General features: G+C 33.2%; 1 protein-coding gene across 2 annotated transcripts in view; it reads left to right on the top strand.

The window, feature by feature from the left end:
- Positions 1-2,601: 2,601 nt before the first annotated feature.
- LOC138714612 (putative fatty acyl-CoA reductase CG5065) overlaps positions 2,602-25,955 on the top strand; it is a 233,714-nt gene continuing 210,360 nt past the window's right edge. Inside the window, exon 1 of one of the 2 annotated variants that reach the window (XM_069846637.1) lies at positions 2,602-2,735. The gene's annotated coding sequence lies outside the window, so the exon portion shown is untranslated. Of the gene's footprint in view, positions 2,736-2,994; positions 3,150-25,955 lie in introns of those variants that run through there. The other variant, XM_069846636.1, reaches the window with a different exon arrangement.

Below are 25,955 nucleotides of genomic sequence, written 5' to 3'. Positions count from 1 at the left end.
TTTTTATCATTATTATTATTATTATTATTATTATTATTATTATTATCAATAATTGTCTTATTTTTTTATACTTTGTATGCCTCATTCATTTTGACCTGCTGTTCACATTTTATTATGCTTTTTTCTTTCTTTCTGTATGTCATATATTATGTCTGATTTCTTCTTACTTGTTGTTTACATTTTATTATTATTATTATTATTATTATTATTATTATTATTATTATTATTATTATTATCTTATTCAGTTTTGTGTGCAAAATTGTAGTGTACTTTGTAAATTTGTAGTGGTTTTGTAACGCAGTTTTTACTCCTGGTTGAGTGTTAGAGAAGGCTGTATGGCCTTAACTCTGCCAGGTTAAATAAATCATTCTTCTTCTTCTTCTTCTCATTATTATTATTATTATTATTATTATTATTATTATTATTATTATTATTATTATTATTAATTGAGCTTAGTGTTAAACAAGAAGATAGAACTTTGTTTGTAACTTGTGAATTCAATTTGCATAATTTTTATTGGACATTTACGTTTCAATATTACTTCGATCAGGTAGCAATACCGAAAAAAATTGCTTGTTTACATTGCAATCTTCCCTGTTATGCCTTACATACTTTATTGTATATAGGCTATATATATTTATATAGACATAAAAAAATCTGTATGTGACGTTTAATATTCAAATAATACATGAAAGAAGACTGAAGACAATATGAGTGCCTAAAATGAATGTTAAATCAAAGAATTTCAAAGCAAAATTAAGACTAAGTATAGAATAATAAATAATAAAGCTTAGATCAAAGCAGAAAATTAATATGAGTGGGTTTATGAGTTATCATGGTCTGACAGAAAAAATGATTTGTAAAGAAGCAAATTTAGTCTTGCATGAAAGAAACTATATAACATCAAGACATGGGACGTTATAGGAATTATGACTGGGGCTAGAGACACAATCCCACAAGAGTCCTTAGAAGTCTTCCGAAAATTAAAAGTTCCTGACAGCACCTTGGACATGATATCCTCCACTGCACTGAAGTCATCGATTTGCATAATTAATCATCATTTATATTCTTTATAAAATGTAATTTATCTTGTAGCCTAAATTGTTTGTTGCATTTCCAATAAATTTTTCAATGATAGCCTACCTAACTAGGGTTTCTATTAAGGAAAAAATTGAATTAAATATAAATATTAATTTAGAATTGATTAGGAGGCCGATTATTAAACCCTGGTTGGGACAGCTATCAAATATCTATCTAGAAATTTAAATGGGCCTTGAACCTGCCACCGGCTTTGTATTTAGCTAATGGGTAATAATTTTGTCCTTGACATTAATTAGGTAGGCTATTGAATATCATGTGTGACTTTGCACCCAAAACACACTTTATATGCTGTTCACACAGCTTGATTATTTAATCGTCAGTAATTAAAACTGACAAAACTGGAATTTCTGGTTACCGTTAAAGCTGTCGTCATACTATTAACAAGTAACACTGCAAAGATGTTTTGGTTGACATACATACTTATTTTCAGTCAAAGATGCTACACTTGTTATAAGCAAATTCCATATATCTTGTATAAAAAGTATTGTCACTTATGAGGTTCGAACCTGTCTTCGGACAGTTGACTAAATAACATTTGTAGTGTTTCCCTTATATGTACTTTCTGACGCACCACTCACAGCTGGAAGTTTTTTGTTTGTTAAAATAATTTAAGAGTATGACCCCAAAACGTGTTAAGGCCATTTTTATGAAAGAATTTGGCTACTTTTTTCATCCACCGGTCTATGGACTGAACGAGCTTTCAAGTGACATGTACAATAATACAAATTTTAGACAAGGATGGGCTTGTTTTGGAAGAAAGGAAGCTTAAAATATAATGATAGAGGTCTCAAACATAATCATATTGTATGTACAGTATAAATAATAAAAATGGCCAAATGAACTGAACAAGTTTTAGGATCATACTCTTTATTTGTGTGTAAAAATCAGTGAAAATAACATGTCATAATTTTTTATTGCCGCTATTTTTCTTAGCCAATAAAGTGATGATAAAAAATAAAACGATTACAGAGTAAGATTTTCTAGGGAAAGTAAAGTTGAAGCGAAAAAATTCTCTCTCTTGTTCGCATGTGGGATTATATCTCAGAACAGCAACAGATGAACAATTGTTACTGGCACAAATGTTCACAGAAACAATGATCTACTAATAATGTAGGAATAATTAAAACTCGTAAAAAATAATACATTTTCCTAATCGTTTTTCTATTGCATTGCCAACTGGTATGCTTATTTAAATAGCATCATAATCAATTAAGCGTTTTGTGGTATGAATTAAATAGATTAATCATCCTAGAAAGCCAGTCCTACATTATTATGCAGTCTATGAATGCCAATTTATTATTATTATGAACTGGAACTACGCGTTCCATGCAAATAAAATTATGAAGAATTTTTTTCATAAGCGTTTTATTATACCGGTTTCTTTTTTTACTGTTGACCTAAGCGTTTCATTAATGAACAACTCCACTTCTGATGCTTCGAATGACTCACTTCCTGACCGAGTTGCCGCCTCTTTAATGGTGTGACTTACTGCCGCTTGAGGTCAGCACTATCAACCTCAGTAGCAGATCGTCTGCTACACCCTCCAGTCCACTTTAGTTTCTTAAAACAATAATTTCGTGTAGTGCTTTGAAATTTTGACGCAATGAAGTCATTTATGTTGTGATAAATCCAAGGTATGTCTGATTTTATAATTAACATCATATATTATCATTATTGGTGCGATATGTCAAACTAACCCTTTCATATTCACAAGCGGCGTATTTTTCTTACTTAAAACAACTGGACATAATGTATCAGTGATTAAGGGGATTTGTAATTGATTGTGTATTTCGGACTTAGGTTTTATAATGTATTAAAACTTGAAGATCGTTGTGAATGCACATGTGCCCGGATAAATTGATCTTAGCGCAATGCGTTGCGTGTTTGTTTTCGCAGTTGCCAAACATGGCTGTCGTTGGGCCAGCAGGCTCTGGATTTATGAACTTTTCATTGATTTTTGGTGTATTATAGCCTTTTAGCGAAAGTAGTGTTTCGTTACTTGTGTGTGAGTCTGTATATAAGCATACGTGAAAGATGAATGACAACCTGTAAGTAATGTATGAGAAATACTTATTTTAGCTAGCTATCCGGGATTTGCTAAAGTCGGCAAAGACCGCTAAAGCCAAACTTGATATGGCTTCTCATTAGCTATTTAATTTTGAGCAATAATATTATTAGTATAGCTAGTGTTTGCCTTTGATGTAGTAGAAACGAATCCAGATTATGTAATTACCTGTCTGGTGTTATATTTTAAGTGGTAATAGTGTTATTTTGTATTGATTGTCTGACATAAGGTAATGGCACACCCTTCCGCAAAATTTCAAATTATTGAGTGAACTGTTGAGGGGTGGGTTATGCGTATATTGACGTATGCTAGTAAAATGCATTGTGTGCCATAAACCACGACAATTTAAGCTTTTATGCGTAATATCGTCATAGAGTTGCGAGTTTCAGTCGCAAGATAGTTCTTAGTGATCCGATTTCTTCGTGTATTTTATAAAATGTGTTATATTGTTGTCTGGAATCAATTTATGTATTATAGTATATACGCCACAGGCATTTCTCGGAAGTTTTTAAGCAGTTCTATAGCACAGACGGTAACATTAATAGTGTTTTATTAGTTTATATAGGCTTATTCCAATTACTATTTTATTAATGCCAGTGCACTATAATTAATCACCGTAAGTAGTAAGATTTTCTAATCAGTGACATAGAATTACGAATTGAATAATTTATTTGCCGTAGTAGGCTATATTCCATGTATCTGAAGTGTCGGTTCCTAATAATAATAATTTATGCTTCGTGCTCTAAATCCATTACAGAATAGGACTACCGGTATTGTAAAGAACTTCGAAAAATAATATTAGACAGTACTAAAAATGTATTTGTTTCGTTATGGATGTTCAATTCTGTTCATATTAGGAATTACTTAGAATATTTCCAATAGTTACACAGTATAATGGCCGTAAACTTATTTTAATACTCGAGTTTTTAAACTGTATCATTTGGGCATTTTCTGTCGGTATTTTTTTTTTGTCTTATGAATTTTCAATACATAAGTAGCTAACAAAAAATTGTGTATTTGTACGTTGCAACGGTACCGTACGTAATACTGATATTTCTGTATATGCCTTAATATGTCATAAATTGATCGAACATATTGGGAATTAAATCATTGGCTTTCCGAAAACACGCCATGAAATGTTTCATATAAAACAAATAATTGTTCCTGAAATCCTTTACGACATTGATCACATGTTTCCTGATGATCATTACTCAAACGATTTAGAATGCTGGAACAGCAACTAGGCCTCTATGTAATAAGATGAGAAGTCTATCTGATGTTACAATATTTTATTCATTTTGGTGACATTTGCTGCCCTATTTCAGACAATAGACCTCATTTTACATTCTGTTTTGCCCTATTTTTAATGCTATTGCTTGTCACATTAGCTACCAGTGTAGTTAGCACTTTGAGCATTACCAGACGTATCCGCTGTTTGTGATAGACATAAGTAAAGATCACCTTTTTCGGTCATTCTTCAAATCATAAATGTATAAGTTAGTTTCATTTTCTACACAGTTTTTATTTTTCTTCCTTAGAAGTGGAATTTAATAGGATAGCACTTCTTTCTTCGTAGGGACAGTAACTTGGGCTAAGATCTTGCAGTAACTTAATTGTATGTAATTAAGTTCGCTTCACAGTTTTAAATGCAGTGCAACTTGACCAAGATTCCTCTTTATAGGGTTGGCCCTAATAAACTAGGTATTTTGGAGCAACTTTGAAATTGGCTGAACTGGCAGCTATGATAATTTCAGAATTTGCAATTCAGCCTGATAAAAACAGCAAGAAATCATTATTCCCATTTTGAATATCATTCATTCAGAGTGTTCTGCCCATGGGCAGGTCTTTCACTGCAAACCCAGCATTTTCCAGTCTTTCCTATTTTCTGCCTTCCTCTTTGTCTCCTCATATGAATACATAAAGACCTAAAACATATGTATTTTTCAGTGACTTGAAGTAAGATGATTACAACTGAAAGTATATTTTTTTTTTGACAAGTCAATTTATGCAAGAGATGATTATTTTAACTCAGCCCTGGGCTAAACTAACACTGAGATAGTTCCCTTCGTATTCTGCTTGCATATACGGATCTGTGACAGGTTAGGTTTGGTTAGTTTCGGCTTTTGTTATGTCTTGCATGTACGATCAATTGCATCTCCACAAAATAACCCTAAAAATTAAAAGATTTTCACTTCGAAATCACCAGAATTACCTCAGCACTAGTTTCACTGTCACTGGTGTTGGTTCACATTCACAATCGTCTTAATTTACGACTTCAGTCACTCTCATGTCCACATTTCATGCGCTTGACTTTCTTCGCTTTATTAGAATGCTTTTTAATTATGTAAACTAAAAGAACTCCAAAAGGAAATAACATTTCAATGGATACCTAGTTATTGTGGTATACCTGGAAACGAGAAAGTCGATAATATTGCAAAACAGGTAACATATTTGCAACCAAGACCTCTTCAAGTGATATCTCTATCCAATACTTTTGCTTCAGTAAAGTCTCATTTTACAAACCTATGGATCAACAATTGGCTCTCTTCTGACAAAGGAAAAATTTTACGGTCTGTACAAAAGAAACCAAATGACCTGGAAATGTACAAAAACTTGCCCAGACATGTTCAAACATTTTTAACAAGAGCCAGAACAGGTCACATTGTCACTCAATTGTACCTACACCGATTTCACATTTCTGATAATCCTACTTGTCTGTGGTGTAATAATCATGATGAAGATCTGGAACACATTCTTCTATACTGTCCATCCATAAACCACAAAAGAAGTAAATTAAAATCATCAGTACCAGTTGCAGAAGACACAGCCCTGCAGTATATATTGACTACACCCCAACTCTGGCTACTAGCAACAGGCATCTATAACGAACACAGATCAAAATACCCCTCATTTCTCATGAAAAACAACTGAATAGACTACAGTGGACTATAGTGGACTTTATGTTGTCAGCAAACAGCTGGATACATTAAGAAGATTGATTTAATTATGTAAAACTGTTGCCAAACTAGATCTGACTTTTGGTAAAAAGAAATGAAACTGATATTGGTCAAACAATAAACAACTGCCAATAAACTGTTAACGCCAAAACAAGTTTAAATTCAAATAGTCATTTGAAGTCTGGACATAAAAAAGGCTGTGTTAGTGTTTTTTAAAATTAGTTAAAAGAAAAAGAGTAGGCCTATATGTCTCTGGCTCAATCCACTAAGAAAAACTGTAAATCCCATTCTAATTTTATTTAGAGCTTAGCTTCTTCCATAGATGTGCAAAATGTATGATACCCATTACTAATTGCACAAGAAAACTTTATTTTCTGTGATTTATCTCGCTGGCACTTACGCCATTTTATGTCCAGTCGTCATTCGGAAGTTTGTAGACAAATGTTCATGTATAAAGTGTCTGGGCATTAAATTACTTACTTACAGGCTTTTAAGGAACCCGGAGGTTCATTGCCACCCTCACATAAGCCCGCCATTGGTCCCTATCCTGAGCAAGATTAATCCATTCTATATCATATTCCACCTCCCTCAAATCCATTTTAATATTATCTTCCCATCTACATCTCGGCCTCCCTAAAGGTATTTTTCCCTCCGGCCTCCCAACTAACACTCTATATGCATTTCTGGGTCCGCCCATACGTGCTACATGCCCTGCCCATCTCAAACGTCTGGATTTAATGTTCCTAATTATGTCGGGTGAAGAATACAATGCGTGTAGTTCTGCGTTGTGTAACTTTTTCCACTCTCCTGTAACTTCATCCCTCTTAGCCCCAAATATTTCCTAAGCACCTTATTGTCAAACACCCTTAACCTATGTTCCTCTCTCAAAGTGACAGTCCAAGTTTCACAACCATACAGAACAACCGGTAATATAACTGTTTTATAAATTCTAACTTTCAGTTTTTTTTTAGAGCAGACTGGATGACAAAAGCTTCTCAACCGAATAATAACAGGCATTTCTCATTTATTCTGCATTTAATTTCGTCCCGAGAATCATTTATATTTGTGACTTGCTCAAAGATATTTTAATTTTTGCACCTCTTCAAAGGATAAATTTCCAATTTTTATATTTCCATTTCGTACAATATTCTGATCACGAGACATAATCATACACTTTGTCTTTTCGGGATTTATTTCCAAACCTATTTCTTTACTTGCTTCAAGTAAAATTCCCGTATTTTCCCTAATCATTTGTGGATTTTCTCCTAACATATTCACGTCATCCGCATAGACAAGCAGCTGATGTAACCCGTTCAATTCCAAACCCTCTCTGTTATCCTGGACTTTCCTAATAGCATACTCTAGAGCAAAGTTAAAAAGTAAAGATGATAGTGCATCTCCTTGCTTTAGCCCACAGTGAATTGGAAAAGCATCTGACAGAAACTGGCCTATACGAACTCTGAGCATTAAATTAATAATAATAATAATAATAATAATAATAATAATAATAATAATAATAATAATAATTTTTAGTTTTGCAAGAGGGTTAGGAAACGGTAAGTTAGTAGAATAATAGGTAGACTTAAAAAGTATGAATAATTAATTTAGAAAATCAGGAAGATTTAAAGGAGGCATTTGTTTCAAACTAGAATGAATTAAATCAGCTAACTGTGATTACCTTAGTCACAACTGTTACCAATATACCACTACCACCATCTAACTAGAAACACTACTACTCCTGCAAGAACAATCACCACCCACCTATTGCACCCACGACCATTGTTAATACCAATCTATTGCATGCATCACACCACCAGCCTTTCATTGCCACCACATGTAATTTCACAAATGATGAATTATCTGTGCATTTATCTGAAGTTGACTGATAAGTTTCAAGATAAAACTACTTAAAGTAACAACACAGAGGCACACAAGACAGTGCGGGAGGCTCCCACCTTTAGGACTAATTTATATAATAGTGACAGAAGTCCTGTGCTCAGAGTTAATACCAGAGCCATAAACTGCACAAGTTCTGTCAGAATGATACTCTGTAATACCTAATACATACTAAAGTATTATTGTTTTTATTTTAATAGTCTACAAACTGATGGGAGGCATTGACGATATTGAACATAGGTTGGACTTACTTACAAATGGCTTTTAAGGAACCCGGAGGTTCATTGCTGCCCTCACATAAGCCCGCCATCGGTCCCTATCCTGTGCAAAATTAATCCAGTTCCTACCATTATATCCCCTATCCCTCAATAGTCTACAACCTGATGGGAGGCATTGACGATATTGAACATAGGTTGGACTTACTTACTTCCTGGCTTTTAAGGAACCCGGAGGTTCATTGCCACCCTCACATAAGCCCGCCATCGGTCCCTATCCTGTGCAAAATTAATCCAATTCCTACCATTATATCCCCTCTCCCTCAATAGTCTACAACCTGATGGGAGGCATTGACGATATTGAACATAGGTTGGACTTACTTACTTACTTCCTGGCTTTTAAGGAACCCGGAGGTTCATTGCTACCCTCACATAAGCCCGCCATCGGTCCCTATCCTGTGCAAAATTAATCCAGTTCCTACCATTATATCCCCTATCCCTCAATAGTCTACAACCTGATGGGAGGCATTGACGATATTGAACATAGGTTGGACTTACTTACTTCCTGGCTTTTAAGGAACCCTGAGGTTCATTGCCACCCTCACATAAGCCCACCATCGGTCCCTATCCTGTGCAAAATTAATCCAATTCCTACCATTATATCCCCTCTCCCTCAATAGTCTACAACCTGATGGGAGGCATTGACGATATTGAACATAGGTTGGACTTACTTACAAATGGCTTTTAAGGAACCCGGAGGTTCATTGCTGCCCTCACATAAGCCCGCCATCGGTCCCTATCCAGTGCAAAATTAATCCAATTCCTACCATTATATCCCATCTCCCTCAACTCTATTTTTCCCCATCTACACCTTGGCCTCCCCAAAGAACTTTTCACCTCAGGTCTTCCAACTAACACACTATGTGCATTCCTAGATTCTTTACTTGAAGCAAGAAATAATATAGGTTTGGAAATAAACCCTGATAAAACGTAGTATGATTATGTCTCTTGACCAAAACATAGTACGAAATGGAAATATAAAAATTGGAAATTTATCCTTTGAAAAGATGGAAAAATGTAAGTACAGTACTTTGGAGCAAAGGTAACAAATATAAATGACACTCGAGAGGAAATTAAATGCAGAATAAATATGGGTAATGCCTGTTATTATTCGGTTAGGAAGCTGTTATCCAGTTTGCCATCGAAAAAACTGAAAGTTAGAATTTATAAAACATAGATTGGACAGGGTCGTGAAAAAAAATGAAGAAGGAATTTTGCAAATAATTTTACAGAAATGAGCAAAGAATTCTATTTTTGCAGTCTTTTTAATATTCTGGGACAAATATAACTCAATCCAGGACACAGGACATACTATTAAAATTCAGAACAATCCTGGGAAATCCAGGACATCTGACAACTCTGGTTGTAAGCTTTCTTCAAGTTCAAGAATAAAATTTCTAGGAACTTATAAATGAGGATTCGATATATACAGACGTGGACAAATTATTAACAAAATGGACGATTTTTATGATAATTCTGTTTACAAAATTTAACTTTTCAATTTTTGACAATTTGGATATTTCCATCATTGCGGTAGACAGAAATATGCAAAAATGTCAACTGTAGTTTAAATTGAAGAGTCAAGTTTTGTAAAAATATATAATAAAAGTCTTCAATTTTGCTAATAATTTGTAAATTAGCAAAATTGTCAACGGCATTGAAGAGTCAAATTTTGTAAAAATATAAAACAAAAATCTTCAGTTTTGCTAATAATTTCGAAATATCCAAAATGTCAACTGTAGTACAAATTGAAGAATTGAATTTTGTAAAAAAATACAATAAAAACCTTCAGTTTTGCTAATAATTTGTAAATATGCAAAAATATCAAATGTAGTCCAAATTGAGGAGTTAAATTTTGAAAAATATACAATACAAATCTTCAATTTTTCTAATAATTTGGAAATACACAAAAATGTCAACTGTAGTCTAAATTGAAGAATCATATTTTGTAAAAATATATAATAAAAATCTTAAATTTTGCTAATAATTTGTTCACGTCTGTATATATATATATATCAGCCAATCCATTTGTAATGGATTCTACATGTTCACACCTTAAATCCCTTTTCTTCTAAAAAATAATTCAGTTTTACGAAATATTTTATAATTCTCTGATTATATGGAAGCCAAACATTCATTCTGAAAAATTTTGTTTTACAGTTCTTAGTTATAAAGGAGACTGACTGTTTTTAGCTGCTGTAACGGATGCTACCGCCTCTCTGTTCAATTCATGACTTACCATTATTCTCACTGAAAGTTCAGGTTCTAGGATGAGGTTAGCAAATTCATCTCTTTCTTGTTTATATATTAAGAATTGCACTTCATTTCTTTACAAGAATTTTTTAGAAATGATAAAAAGGTAATTTATTAATGAATTTTATACAGTGTAACGGATTCTACATTCAATTGTAACGGATTCTACAAGTCACTTTGATATGTAGCTATGGATCTTTTATGAAGCATAAGATAGTAAAAAATTAATTTTTGAAGTGTAGTAATTTAATATTTACTATTTGAAATTAAATAAATGAACTCTGACAATAAATTAAATTATAAAGTTTAAAGGAAAAATGTATAGGAAAACAATGTAATACTGTTGGTTAGATATAGCATACACTAAAAAGAGTTTTATTTTTGTGTACAAAGAATTATTAGCTGTTTTTAGTCTCATTAATACTTTCAAGGTTACTTCTCATTATAACATTAACATCGTTGAGAAACTCTTACATTTAAGCTGTGCTGTTGAGTCCTGAAATCAAATGTTGGGAATATTTCTACAATTTCTCCGAAAAAAAAAAAAAGTACTTATCACTTAAATTTGTTATAAACTTATACCATACACTAAAAATATCTTTAATTTATATTTACAGTCTCATTAATATTTACAAGTTTATTTCTCATTAACATTAACGTCTTTGTGAAACTCGTGCATTACTCTATGTCCTTGAGTCTTGAAATCAGGAGTTGGCAATATCTCACCACAACATATCACTTCCTCATTTGGGAGCCATACACAGCATGCCCTTTTCTTTGAAGGACTCAGTGGTAGGCCTGAGTACATTTTGTACTTTTTTTACAGCTTTTCTTAAAGTGCTTGTACATTGGTAAGACCCAAAAGCCTTTTCTGGTTTTGATCCATCTATTGTCTTATTTTCTTCTGCTTTCTTTTTTCTATATTTCCTCATTGCTTCTCTCTTTGCCCGTTTTAGCATATTATCCAATATTCTATCTGACTGACGCCTTACCTTTAATTGGTCCCTTTTACTTTAATCCCCCTAATGACAATAAAGTGGTGAATATTAGGACTTTTACTGTGGATATTTCATTCCCTATTAAAAATGTTTGATTAATAAATGAAATTTGATGTGATCTAACGATTGTAATTATTGTTAAAGTTAGTATTGAATAGATTAGAAAGTAAATGAATAATATATTTTCTCCAATATTTATAGTACTAATATTCACCCTATATGATTAATTGAAGAATATGTCAAAATTTTTCGGATTGAAAATTGGTTTAATCCACCAATATTTCTATCTCGATCTTTCTTCAGATATTCAGTCCATTTTTTTTATCTTCTTTCTTCTTAGCCCTAAATTTCAGCTTAGCCATACGATTATTGTATTTACTGTGATCTGCCATGATTCTGTAGAAAATTAGGCCTAAAATCGTAAAAAAAGAAAACAGGTTGTCATGTAGAATCCGTTACAGTGTAGAATCCGTTACAGTCCATTATGTTTTTAATTCACTTTAGAAATGCAAAAATATATGTAAAGGCAATGTTGGAACTGTATAATTACTTTCATGAGCTGTGGTTTTGTTTCTAATAATACTTACAATGTTATAGTAAAAAAAGACAATTTTCATGTAACGGATGCTACATTGGTTAACTGAATTTCAAATAAGATTTAAATATAATTTGGTACATACCTTGAAAATGTAACAATCAGTTCAAGAAACTACAATCTTTATGCCATGCTTTAAAACAAAAATGGCTGATATCAGCTGATAAGATTGAATGCTATAGGCTGCCCAACCCACATATTTTGGAATCAGTGTTGGGTACATGAAAAGTACCTACAAGAAAGATGCCTAAAACTTCTTTTACCTCTATAAAATTGAGGAAATCAAGGTGGAACCTTAAAATTTAATGTGTTTTAAACTATTTGTAGTATGAAATAATACTTCTTTCTAAATTTTATATTTTTAACTACATTCCCACTTTTCGTGGAATGACTGATATATATATATATATATATATATATATATATATATATATATATATATGAGGCAATTACATAATATGTAGGCCTATATACTGGAGGTAACGCTTCCTAGAGCACTCTTTCTCCTGTGTGCAAAAAATCACTTGAAAATGTTGTAAGTAGATGAATATAGTTTTATACAAAATGCTAATGATGTAAATTTATTATTAAGAAGGAATAATTTCAGAACTTGAAGTGTTATACAGTAACAGTAATGTGGAAACTTTAACATTAAGATTGCTATTGTCATATTCATTTTTTTTAAACTAGACTTTATAATTGAACCATATTAATGACTTGCCATATGCAAACTCGTCATTATGCCACGAGTCTATTTGAGAATTCAGACGTCTGCTTCAAATCTGGGAATTCCTATTGGTATTTGCTTCAGTTTATAAATCCCCTTGGTTTGATCTTGTGGGAAGACGTCTGCTTATCTTATTAGGACATTCATTCGTAAGGAACAATTTTTTGATGAACAATAAGTAAATGTGTTAAGAATCTGGAATACCAGTTACCATATGGAGGTATAATAATTTAATTCCCGATTTACCACGAAAATCGTCTGTAGCTGCATTTAGATTGGCAACAGGCCATGATTGTTTGGCCAAACACCTGCATAGAATTGGAATATATCAGTCCCCTAACTGCCCATTGTGCAACTCAAACCAAGAAATGGATTCGGAACACCTCAAAATCTGTGCTTCAGTGGCTGACAATGATAATATCTTTGAAAAATATTGGAGTGCAAGAGGTCAAATGACTTTGTCAAACGCCTGGCATTAGAAAACAACAACAACATAATAAATTTAGCTTCCCTTATGAAAAGGTTGCCAGATTTTACAAAGCGTATTACATATAATTTGGAAACACATCCAAAAGGTAAAATGATATACATTTGAAACGGTTAGGGAATCGAATATACAAAATGTCAGAAAAATTTACACCTAAGTAGCATTTTTGCTCATTTACAGTTAAGAAAGGGGAAAAAAAAAACATCAGATAGGTTAGAATGATTTGAATGCCATATACTGCAAGAAGAATAATAGTATGGTTTTATTGGCATTGATATCTAAACCAATCAACAGCCATCGATTAAGATAACTTGAAATTTCCATTATCACTCACATACAAGTGATTTCTCAATATCTGAACCGATCCTTTGAGGGCACTAATGGCTATTTCCTTCACAATGCTGTGTGTTAGCCCCAGGTTTTTACATTTGTTGGTAAAGAAGGAGGGTATGGTACCACGTGCTCCCACCATCAGACCTATTACATCAATGTGGGACAGGCTATATTTATCTTTATAGAACGGGATTGTTGGTTCATAGATCCGTTTCTTTTCACTGTCCACCTCATGTGGTTGATCTGCATGTGTCTCAAATCTGATGGTGGGATCGAGAATGTATGCCGAGTTGTTCTTAATGGCAATGATATCAATTCGCTGAACACTTCCTTGTGTGGCTAGTCCCTGCACCTCTTGATGGACTGTGAACCCTACTTCCTTCAGTGCCTCGGCCAGCATAGAATGTACAGCATAGTGACGGACGTTGCGAAGGGCCTCACTATAGGGGCAGAAGCCAAGGATATGGGGAAGAGTTTCAATCTCACTGAGACAGCGCCTACAGCAGGTACCATTCCGACTTCCACCCAGTACAGCTCGGACCGGAGCGACATAACCTACCATTTTAAAGGCGTCTATCCATTCCGAGAGGATTAGACCTTTGTGATTTCTTATCCAGCTATTTGCTGGGGAGAACTCTTTGTTAAGAATCACTCCTTTACCCTTTTGTTAGATCACTAAAGAAATGACAAAATCTATTAGAAATAAAGCTCATTTCTACAAAATTAATAAATATTGACCAAAGGAGAAGAGAAGAGAAATACTTCTTTAAGAGCGAGACTTATGAAATGATTTGCAAATGATAATTTGTTTACCAGAACAGACTGTCTGATCTAACATACCGAATGATGATTTGAATGAATTAATGAATTAGTAATTGGATCGCATTAGAACGCCATCTTTGTCCACATAAATTCAAACAGTTCCAATTCTGTTGGCAATATCCAGTTTGTTATTGTGTTATCATTAAAGATTGAACTAGACTCTTAAAGATTACCTCTGTATTGTGACTATTGTAGTAACCTATTACTAGGGTAATAGTATAACATTATTTCTCTCTTTGAAGAATGATTATTTTTTTACATAGCATTGATTATGAAGCTTTTAAGACAGTGTCAATTATGGAGGTTGTCGTTGTAATTAATATTTGAGCATGAGAAAAGCTTGGAGAGGGAACACCTGTCTCCATGTTTCAGCATGATGCATGGTTAAAAGGAGTGAAAGAAGTTTCGACCGACATATGAATGGCAGTTAAAAAGTACATTAATTGCATGCTAACAACGAGGAACTGAAGATACCGAATAAGTTGATTGTTGAATGAATTTCAGAAGTTGAATCTATTGGTCTAGTTATGAACACCGTGATTAAACTTAAATTAATGAATTAAGTTTCTGCAAATCTCATTTTTCAGTGATAACTATATTTACAATAGATTCCAAGGCTGCTATTCAACCACATCAAATTTGAAACCACAGTCCAGGGGAATAGAAGGAATTAGAACTAAATAAAGCACAAAAAGTAAATAAAACACAAAAGTTAGAACATTTTTGATATTGTGGAAACTTAGTTAAAAATAATCTATATATATAATTTGAACTGGTAATGGAAATTACGCGAAAACGGCTGAATGGATTTTAATGAGTGACCCCTCATTTTCATGCGTGGCATCCAAAGTTTTTCGGAAAAGTAGTAGTTTTCAGTGAAATGTCAATTTTCCTACATAATTTTCCTATTTTCCAAAATCCATCTGTTGTCAGTTTTGAGAACTACTTTATTGAATCACGGCCGAATTGATTGAATTTCAGAACAAAACACACACTACAATAAACAATAGGCTATTACACGAAGGTCATGACCTGCAGGAATGCCGACATATTTAGAGCTCAATTCAATTTGTTATTAAAAACTGATTCTGCAGTGTATAATTTTCTGAGTACAACTGTGTATTGGATATTCAAATCTACGAAACTTGAGGTGGTTTGATGACATTATTACCATTAGAAATTAAATATTATTATAGTGAATATCATGATGCGTCTATTGTTCATTAATTGTACATAATACTGATGCTATATTGATGACATGAAAGTGAAACGTTTTGAGGTTATGTCAGTAAATGTAGAGAATATCTTAATTTAGGTATTAATTTCTATAATTTACTGAGTGACTGCTATATATAACTACAAAACTTAAGTAAGATAATAATATTGTTATTAAAAATCAAATATTTTTATACTTATTAACCCAGTGGGGTTGGGTCTTTTTCATATACTTAATGGCGGTGTAGTGTAGATATTGATATGTGTCATTGTCTTCAGTACTGGCTCGAGAGACCGCAACAATTATAGTTCCTAAGGAAAGATAAAAAGGTATTACTTACTGATAAAATAAGAGGCCTAGAAAATTTTGTAGTCTCCAGATCATTTCAGCAAGATCTCTTAATAGGATAAAATGATTTTACGCTCTACATTTCAAGTTCTACATGCAGTAGCTATACGAAAACGCTGTTCTTCGAAAGCTTAGCAAACCTGACATTTTTTTAACTTTTGCCTACAATCCACAATGATCTGAAATAGCTACTGCTATCGTCCTGACATTGATACTTGCGTTTTCGCGTTGAAACTCAAAAACTGAAGTTGCATAGGTTCAAGAAAAAGTATTTGGCCTAAAAAAATCCATTCAGAGGAAGTATGTTTCATTATTATGGAAGCAAATAACTATCAAAAAGACAACTAATCTTCATTGAAAATAAATCTGAAAAATTTTTATTTTAATGTCTAACGAATTTAGTTTGCAGCAGCATTTGCTGCACAAGCCACTAGTAATATATAAAAATGAAACTTACCATTCCGTTTAAAGAAGAATGGAGATTATATGAATAGCGATTACACATACACAAATTCCACAATTTGGGACATCTGGCCGAAATCTACAGCTGACCACTAGGATCCAGAATACAAAGCAGAGGTTAAATTAGAAATACAATATGATTGCGGAGAGAATATGGAACAATGATAAATTTAAAAATAAAGTACAATTTGATTTCGGAGAAACATGAGATGAAAATACATTGAAGAGTAATGAAATGAAGTAAAAAAAAAAATTGCATAGTATTATACAAGTGATTGTGTAAAATGGATAATGAATCTCTCAATACCATTAGACAAATTTTGTTAATGTCCTCGTTAGAAAATTTAAGAGAAAGGAGAATGGTTTTGGTTAACTTAAATGAAGTTCCCCTAGCGCCAAAAAGAAGTTCTTTCACTTCCCATGTATAATTAATATTCATTTTGTATCTCTCACTGAAGTGAGGAATACATGGGTTTTAAATAGGCTTCTTTTCATCGTTAACATTATTGGCTTGTTGATCATCCTTCTCAAAACGGACAGTGGGGTCAAGAATGAGGCTTCTTTGATTCCGGCGATCGATGGCTATAATGTCTGCTCTTCTCGTTGACCCATTCTCAGCCAAGCAGTGCACTTCTCCGTAAAACCTCCCACTTTGCCTTCCGAAGAGTGGTTGCGATGGAGCTTCTCATTTTATGGTGGCGATTGTTCCTCAGTAGTTCTCCTTCAGGTGTGACAGTCATCTTGTTCTTCAGTTAATAATACCCCATTTCTAGGCTGCGTGCATTTGCACACATTTACAGACTATTTAGAATTCTAACTTTTCTTAGGGTGGTGACAAGTCCTCTACTGCATTTATAACATCACTGGATTGCAAAATCGTAATTTTTGAAGGATTAGATAAATTTTCTAAAAATAAAACACAATAATCCACATAAAAATAGCTTAGATATCTGTAGTTTGTTTCTTTTTATTAAATGTTACCAAGGCAACTGAAAAAAAATTAAAACAATAATTATCATAACGTTAAATTCTATACTTTTGTGAATTAAAATATGTTTCTGTTTTTGTGTAACTGTTTTTTTTTTTTTTTTTTTTTTTTTTTTTTTTTTAAGAATTAGCAGTGATTTGAAAATGTCCTGGTTTTTGGATAATTTTCTCATTGAATTCTAACCACATGTAGGCCTACAGCTTGTAATAGAGTAGGGTTGCCAACCATCTGGAATTTTTCTGGCTTGTCAGGAAATCGGTTCTCTACGCAGAGAAAAAATAAAATTGTTTTCAGGACTGTTAATGTTTGGAATTTTGTTCATTGCAATATCATATTCTGAAATTTTATATTGATACTTCATTATTAGAGATCCAACATAGTTTGTAATGGCTACCAAATACATTTTATAATTATACAATATACTTTTTGATGAATAGAAGCAAAGAGTTTGTAAGTATTATAAGCTCTTTGGATAGAACACAGAAGCGAGTTCGTGGCGCTCATTGGTGACATGTCTTGGTAGTAAATCAGCATTTGAATAACTTGAGTGATTCTGATGTGCATCTGTTTAAGAAGGAAGCACAATGTGTATCAGAGGGCCATTGCCTATTTGCAGAAATGGTTTGATTAAGATTCTTCACTTCTTAAGAAAATCACTTTTCTAAGCCTTAATGATACTTTCACATTCAGTGTCCTTACTGAAATTGTGAATATATTGCATGTTAATATAGAACTGGACTTCGAAAATGGTGATGTATTGTACCAAGAGTATTGCCTATTGAAAGAGATGATGCCAATACTGAAAGATCTATCAACTTCTCAAGAAAGCTGGGACACTGTTTTGAAGACATGTAGTGTGCCAATCTTAAAGAAAATTGCTGAACACATACATCCTCTTCCAATTAGCAGTAATAATGAATTTCTGAGCTGACGAGAGGAACTGGATGAGGCCAGAACTCCTAAGAAAGACGAACTTTAATAGCTTATGTCATGTAGAGAATTTTTTTATTATAGGCCTATTTCAATAGAGAACTAATAAACAAAAGCAAAGGAAACCACTATTCTTTCAAACAGTGTTAATGTAGTGAGTGTAGAGACATGTATACTTATCAACCCCTGTGCTTTTCAATGTATACAGATTCACGGCATGTTCTTTAATATAGGGCTACCCCGCTACAACCAAATAATAACACGAAGGCAATTCTAATTGATTAATCGAGCGTCAAAATACAAGTGTTTTTACATTTTTTTTATTTATTTATTTAAAATTAAATATACAAAATAAAGAATATAATTACAAACAAGGGACGTAGAAATAAAATAATACAATCAATATAAAAAGGAGATGCAGTAGTATTAACAAAATTTGAGACCGAATGAGCAGCGCTAGTGTTCGGTCGCAGTTCAGATATGATATTAATAGGCCTATAAGAGAATATAAAAAATAAAATAAAATAGGAAATAAAATTAAAATTACAGTTACAGAAATTATATAATACAATATTAATATAAGAGAAATATAGAAAATAAAAATAAATAAATAAAATAAAATAGGAACTAAAATTTAAAATTACAGCGGCATGGAATTATATGATATAATATTTACACTAGAGAAGAATAATATTGCACGTGAAAAGTAGGACAATTTATATATATATTTGAAAATTATAGAATATAAATATAATATAGATTGATTAATTCATACACATAAGCTATAAATTTATTTAATCAAATTGAAGATATTAACAGGTTTCTAATTTTCTTGTTATATGTTAGTCGGTTACATGTTAGAAGTTCTGGGTGTAATTTAGCTAAAGCATTGTACAACCAAGGGCCAAAATTAATGCTATGCTTTAGACCAGCAGATGTGAGACATTTAGGTTCTACTAATGTTGAATTAATATTTCGTCTTGTGTCATAATTATATGTCTGTAATATAAACTTATTACGATTTTTATGATAAAATTTTAACAGCGTATACTTATAAATTTGTTCAATATTAAATACATTAAATTCGGAATAAATTAATTTAGTTGGATAATCGAAACGTTTCTTCAAACAAATTTTAATTATTCGTTTTTGTAGTAAATTTAACGGACTAAGATTAATTTTTGTACTTCCACCCCAAACAATTATACCATATTGAATGATAGACTGAATAATGGCCAAATAAACATTTCGTAGAACTCTAATGGGTAAGTAGCATGGAACATTAACGAATTTATAAATTGTTTTACGAAGCCTCTTACAAAGATAAGTAATGTGATGAGGCCATTTTAAATTCTGATCAATAATGATACCCAGATATTTCACATACGTGGCTTCTTTCAGTGGTGGACAATTACAACTTTTGGGATATAAACAATTTTCACTGTGTATTATTAGTCTATATTCATCGCTAAATTTTAAATTCATTATAAGTTTATGTGCTTTTTAATGTGTCTTGAATTTCCGTCCTCTAGAGTTGGCAATCCTATAACAGAAATGAATATAAAACATTACAGTACCTTGTACACAGCTTGGAATTACAATTAGGATTTTGTGGGAATGGAACTGCGGACCAACTGCCAAAAGGAGAGCCAATGTAAGCAACTGCCAAAAGGAGAGCCAATGTAAGGGGGGGGGGGGGAACAAATCACCAAATAACAGACACAGATTGTAACAAAAAGTATTATACAAGTCTCAAAAACCACATTAGTCCTATACAAACCAAGAAAAGAAGCAGTATCTCACAGCATTGATTGGAAACAGAAAATATGACCATCTTGCTGAAAATTTGTATACAGTAGGAATTCTGGATTCATCTATATGCTCCATATGTAAGAAAGCCAACTTAACTTCTCCTCCTCCACCATGAGTTAAGTTGGTGGAACTGTTTGTTTTCTGACATTCTGAAAGATGACATGGTATGTCGTGCCAGCATTTAGATCAACCGTCATCAGTACAGTGCACCCTTGGGCTAGCGCCTCTTACCCGTGGATAAGAGATGCACTAGCTTGTATCCATGGTTGCTGGCAGGTGTGCTTTCCCCCCTCTCTCTTCTGCACGACAGTGCATATTCTGATACACTCCTTACCCTTTACCCATTTCAGAGTCCTGACGACCACTCATTTAGATGATGTCTGACAGACTTATTTTCAGTTGTTATTAGTTTAATAATAATAATATTGTGACTACTTTCGAAAAAATTTTACCTTTAGAAATTGAAGGAGATAATATCATTATTACTAACAACTAAACCAATGAATTTAGGATTTGACATAAAAGACATAGTAACTTATGGAAAATTAATTAGGCAGCCAAATTTGATGCTTGGATTAGATATCTAGATTCCAAGTCCAGATTAAAAAAAAAAAAACAAGCTGGGTTTATGCAAAAAGTGATCAAATTGAAAAATTGTTTAAGGGGAGAGGATGATATTTTTTTAAACTTTTTTCCTATTTGGTGTAAAATATTAATTTTTTGTATGTAGAGAGCTCGTAGCTGTGGCAACTCAACCAAATAAAAATTTTTTGAAAAAAAAAAAAAAGAAAAAAAATTATTTGGGGGCCCAAATTTGAAAAAAAAAGTATGCCCAATGCAGGATTGTACTAAAACCGATATATCTAAACCGTTTTTAAAGATAGATTCAAACAGTTTTTTGCAATGTATTTGCAAAAGCATGTTCTACAAACTGTCTGTAACAGAATTTTGATATTAGTCCCTACGTTTGTAACATAAACAATTAAAATTTAATAACAATTTTCTGATTTCCTTTCTTGAGGAAGGAAGGCGAAAGCACAATAACAGCTAATGAAATGAAATTTATGAGATATACAGCGAGATATACGAAATGGGATCACAAACGCAATGAAGATGTAATGGAAGAATTACAACTAGAACCTGTAATTAATCACGTAAAGCATTATCAGAACAACTGGATAAATCATCTGCATCGCATGCATAGAGATAGAATCCCAAAAGTCATGCTCCACTATCGTCCAAACGGGAAGAGATCTCTCGGTCGTCCAAAGAAGCGCTGGATTGAAAATTCAACTGTGAGATCGTAACAGGCCATTTGGCCTAATACTTGAATGGAAGAAGAAGAAGAAGAAGACTTATAATCATCTGTAAATAATATAATCAACCAACTTTAAGCAAATGTAATTGAAAATATTACGTTATCAGCTGGATAAAAGTAATAACAAGAAAAAACACTGGGGGGGGGGGGAGATCAAATATGGAGCTTGTTTCCAAAAGGTACCAAATCCAACAGACCTAATTTTACAGGAAATGAAAAAAATTGCTCATAGCCTTAAAAAATACTATATATTGTTATGACTTCGTGTCACTATTCTTTGTGTGTCATCAATCATATTTATGCATATATTTAAGATATTTCACACATTTATAAGAAGTAATTGATGGTTTTAGTTTGGATTTGGTACATTTTGGCAACAAAATTGGATGTAGTACATATTGGCATGAAATAATTTAGTATTATGAATGGGGATGTATAGTATAGGAATTATTTACTATCACTGTAAAAGTGAATACATAATTCAACATTTTTAATTTCAGAAATTTAGGCTATGTTTGCTGTTATAATCATCATAATTAACATCAGTGTTATCCTCATCCCCTGTTCTAACAACAGACTCAAAATTTATAAAATTACTATAGGCCTAAAGTGGGAGTTTGTTAATGTCACAGTAGCCCATGGATTTATTTATTTTTTTTATTTTATTGGGTTATTTTACGACGCTGTATCAACATCTAGGTTATTTAGCGTCTGAATGAAATGAAGGTGATAATGCCGGTGAAATGAGTCCGGGGTCCAGCACCGAAAGTTACCCAGCATTTGCTCGTATTGGGTTGAGGGAAAACCCCGGAAAAAACCTCAACCAGGTAACTTGCCCCGACCGGGATTCGAACCCGGGCCACCTGGTTTCGCGGCCAGACGCGCTGACCGTTACTCCATAGGTGTGGACTAGCCCATGGATGCTAGCAAAACTTTCAAATCTTTTTTCTCAGCATCCTGAACATGACTTTGATATTGGCATGGAATAGCTCGGTATTATGAATGGGGATGTACAGGAATTATTCTCAAACACTATAAAATTAAATACATTTTATTAAATATTCTTAATTAAATTTCACAAAATAGAGGCTGTGTTTGTTCTAATCATCATAATTAACAACAATGTTATCCTCATCCTCTGTTCTAACAACAGACTCAGAATTTATAATATTACTGTAAAATGGGAGTTCGTTAATGTCACAGCAGCCCAAACAACTAATAGGTCACCACAATAGCCAATGAAATTGCTGCACAACTCGTGACATATCAGTGAGTTGAGAACCAATAGGAACACAGAGATTTGGTATGTTTTGGCATCACACTCAGCATGGATGTGGTATTTTCTGCTATAAAACACTGTTTTCAGTGACTTCTGGAGATATGATTTGGTACATTTTCGAGAGAAATGGTTAGTGTTTCCGTTCTAGACGTAGCTAAGAATGTGATGCCATCTGTAACTCATTTTTCGAAAATTGTGGATTTGGTACCTTTTGGAAACAAGCTCCACAAATATGGATACCAGCTTTCCTGTATGGAAGTCTAGCAGCCTAAACTACTACTCTATTAGAAGCATGCTGTGGAGGTTTCCACCAGGTTACGCACATGGAAACTGCGTGGAGAAGTTTCCTGGGTGAACCGCACACTCGCTGGACAGGATAAAATTCACTGCTCAAGAGGCTGGCCAGTTTAATTTTGGTCAAGTGTAAATTAGTTGTGATAGAGGCTTCAGAGACAGTTTTCTGGTCAGAATAACGTTAGCTATATCTCAGTAAGCTAGGATAAGTTCTGGTCTTTGTGATAGTTGAAGGAAACTGGTAGACAGATTAACATTGCATGCTACTCTTTGCATGAGTAAATTAGGAGATAGTTTCATGTCTAACCTAGTGTTAAAATATTGCACATTGTTAGTTGAATGACTACAGCATTAACTAAGAGGTCAGAATCATACACACACTACTGTCTTCCTCTGACGAGTTTAGCGCTGGGACCTGAGGTATTCTTGCCATCGGTACGGGGAGGTTGCAGGTAGATTTTTTTGTTGCTACAGCCAAGCCGAGCGGAGTGGGAAGTATTAATCGTCCAAAAATATGCAGTCTTCAGTTTGTAGTAGTGTGTGAATATTTCATATACATATTGTTTACCTAGGCCTATATGGTTTTGTTATTAATATATTAAATATATTGTTGCAATTTTTGCTCAAACATCTCCCTGATGTTAGCTATGTTAATATTATATGAATTATATTAAATATTTCACCGTTACAAGTCATTTTTAAGAAAATATGCTGTGGAAAAGTTTTTGGTTTTATTCTATTGGAATTTTAGAATATGTATGATTGGTATCGTGAAAAATAGATTCCTATAATGTCATGCGAAAATCATTTGTTGGTGATATCTTACAATACAAATTAAGTAGTTTTACGTCTCAAGTGAGTTCAGCAGTACAGTATATTTAAATTGATTCCTTTACAAATTTAATTCAATTCTACTAATCACTAAATTGTATAGTATAATTCTTCTTTTCATTTAAATTATTGTAGTTGTATTATGATTTTTCTTTTTATTTATTTTATTGTATTTGTATTTCTGGTGGTGTGATGGCCTTAACTTCACCAGAATAAGTAAATAAATAAAATTTTCTACAATACTTTCCTTCTCTGAACACGTAAGTACGAACGGTTGTATCTCTTTCTCGCCAAAAATGCGTTAGAAAACTAATAGGCATACTGCTCTCGTAAATTGAGCGAATGTTTTCAGTATGATTGTACTTCCTTCCGGACTGCCGCTGTCACTGTTCCCTCCCATTCCAGGTCCACGTTAGACTAGTTGGAACCGCATTCCTCTCAGCACTAAACTCCTCAGAGGATGACAGTATGAATGTTGTGTTGCCGACCTTAAACTTACAGGTAGTACAACCCAATCCACTGAATAAGGAAGCTAAATAGAAGTTTCCTTGTACCTGAAACTTTCATTTTAATGTAGTGAAGTATTATGTTTGTAGAACAGATAGTATCACTGATAGTATCTTAATCTTTGGAGAAGAGAAACAGATGTTCAATGCACAGGAAGCTGATGACACACACATTCTTGATAAATTTGAAGTCTGCACTAGTGACATGCCTCACTTCTCCATAAATAAAGCTAATATCACATAACTAGAGAACATACAGTCTACAAACTCCACTCTGTCATACAATTGGAAAAGACTTAAAATTTCTCCACTTACATTGACTTTCTTGTTCGTTGGTTCATGCCCATGATCTTTTTCAGGTGAATTTCTCAATCACTACTGCAATTGAGGACCGTTTTTGCAAAACTTGCTAACTGAAAAATTTGCAAAATTGAGATTTTGATGGATTCGTTAACATAAGGCAGGCCTCTACATGATGTTCAAAGTGTCTTAGTAAAATTGGGTTATTTCTCTTCATTGTGGTGTGTCAAAGTGTGATCGTTTTTTCAAAACTTGCTTTCTGCTATAAGTGAGACATACAGCAAAACTTGCTGACTATAGTGTTTTGTCTCTCCTGTAAAATTTAGTTTTTTCAGTTAGCAAGTTTTGCAAAAAGGTCCTCAATTACAGAGCCCATTTTTTTAAATCTTTTCCAGTGCTTAATATGTTCTAATCTGTAAGGTTCTCAACATGCAACACCATATTTCATTACTGGACGTACTAGTGATTTATATGCAATCTCTTTGGATGTATCAGAGCCTTTTCTTAGTACCCTCATCACAAAGTGTAACGCTCTCCATGCTTTTCTCGCTAAGTCAGTAACGTGTTCCTTCCAGCCGAGATCACTGCTAAATGTTATTCCTAGTATTTACATTTCTTAACTTCTGGAATGGTGTCACCCCCTAACGTATATGATGCTATTATTTTATTTCTTTTTCTTGTAAAGCTGATGGCTTTGCTCTTTAGAGAATTTATTTTCATTTTGTTGGCTATTGCCCAGTCATTTATTCTATTGAGGTCATTCTGAAGAAGAGTAGTATCTTCACAACTTTTTATTTCCCTATATACGATACAATCATCCGTGAATAAGCGAACCCTGGACAAGATGTTAACTGGCAGATCATTTACAAAAGCCAGGAATAAAGAGGCCCCAAGACACTCCCCTGTGGGACTCCGGAAGTAATTTCTATTGAGCTCTATAATTCCTCCCCCACCCGTACTCTTTGAGTGCGACAAGTTAAAAATTCCTTGATCCACTGGAGTACTCTGAAGTCAATCCCCGTTGATTGTAGTTTAACCAACATTATATCGTGTGGGACTACATCGAATGTGCGTGAAAAGTCAATAATCACTGCATCTACTTAGCTATTTGAATTTATTCCGTCTGATAAATCCTGACATACAGTTACTAATTGACTCTCAC

The sequence above is a fragment of the Periplaneta americana genome, chromosome 15, assembly GCF_040183065.1.
Source record: "Periplaneta americana isolate PAMFEO1 chromosome 15, P.americana_PAMFEO1_priV1, whole genome shotgun sequence".
In the NCBI taxonomy this organism is placed as follows: domain Eukaryota; kingdom Metazoa; phylum Arthropoda; class Insecta; order Blattodea; family Blattidae; genus Periplaneta; species Periplaneta americana.
This window is presented reverse-complemented; position numbering and strand designations above follow the sequence as displayed.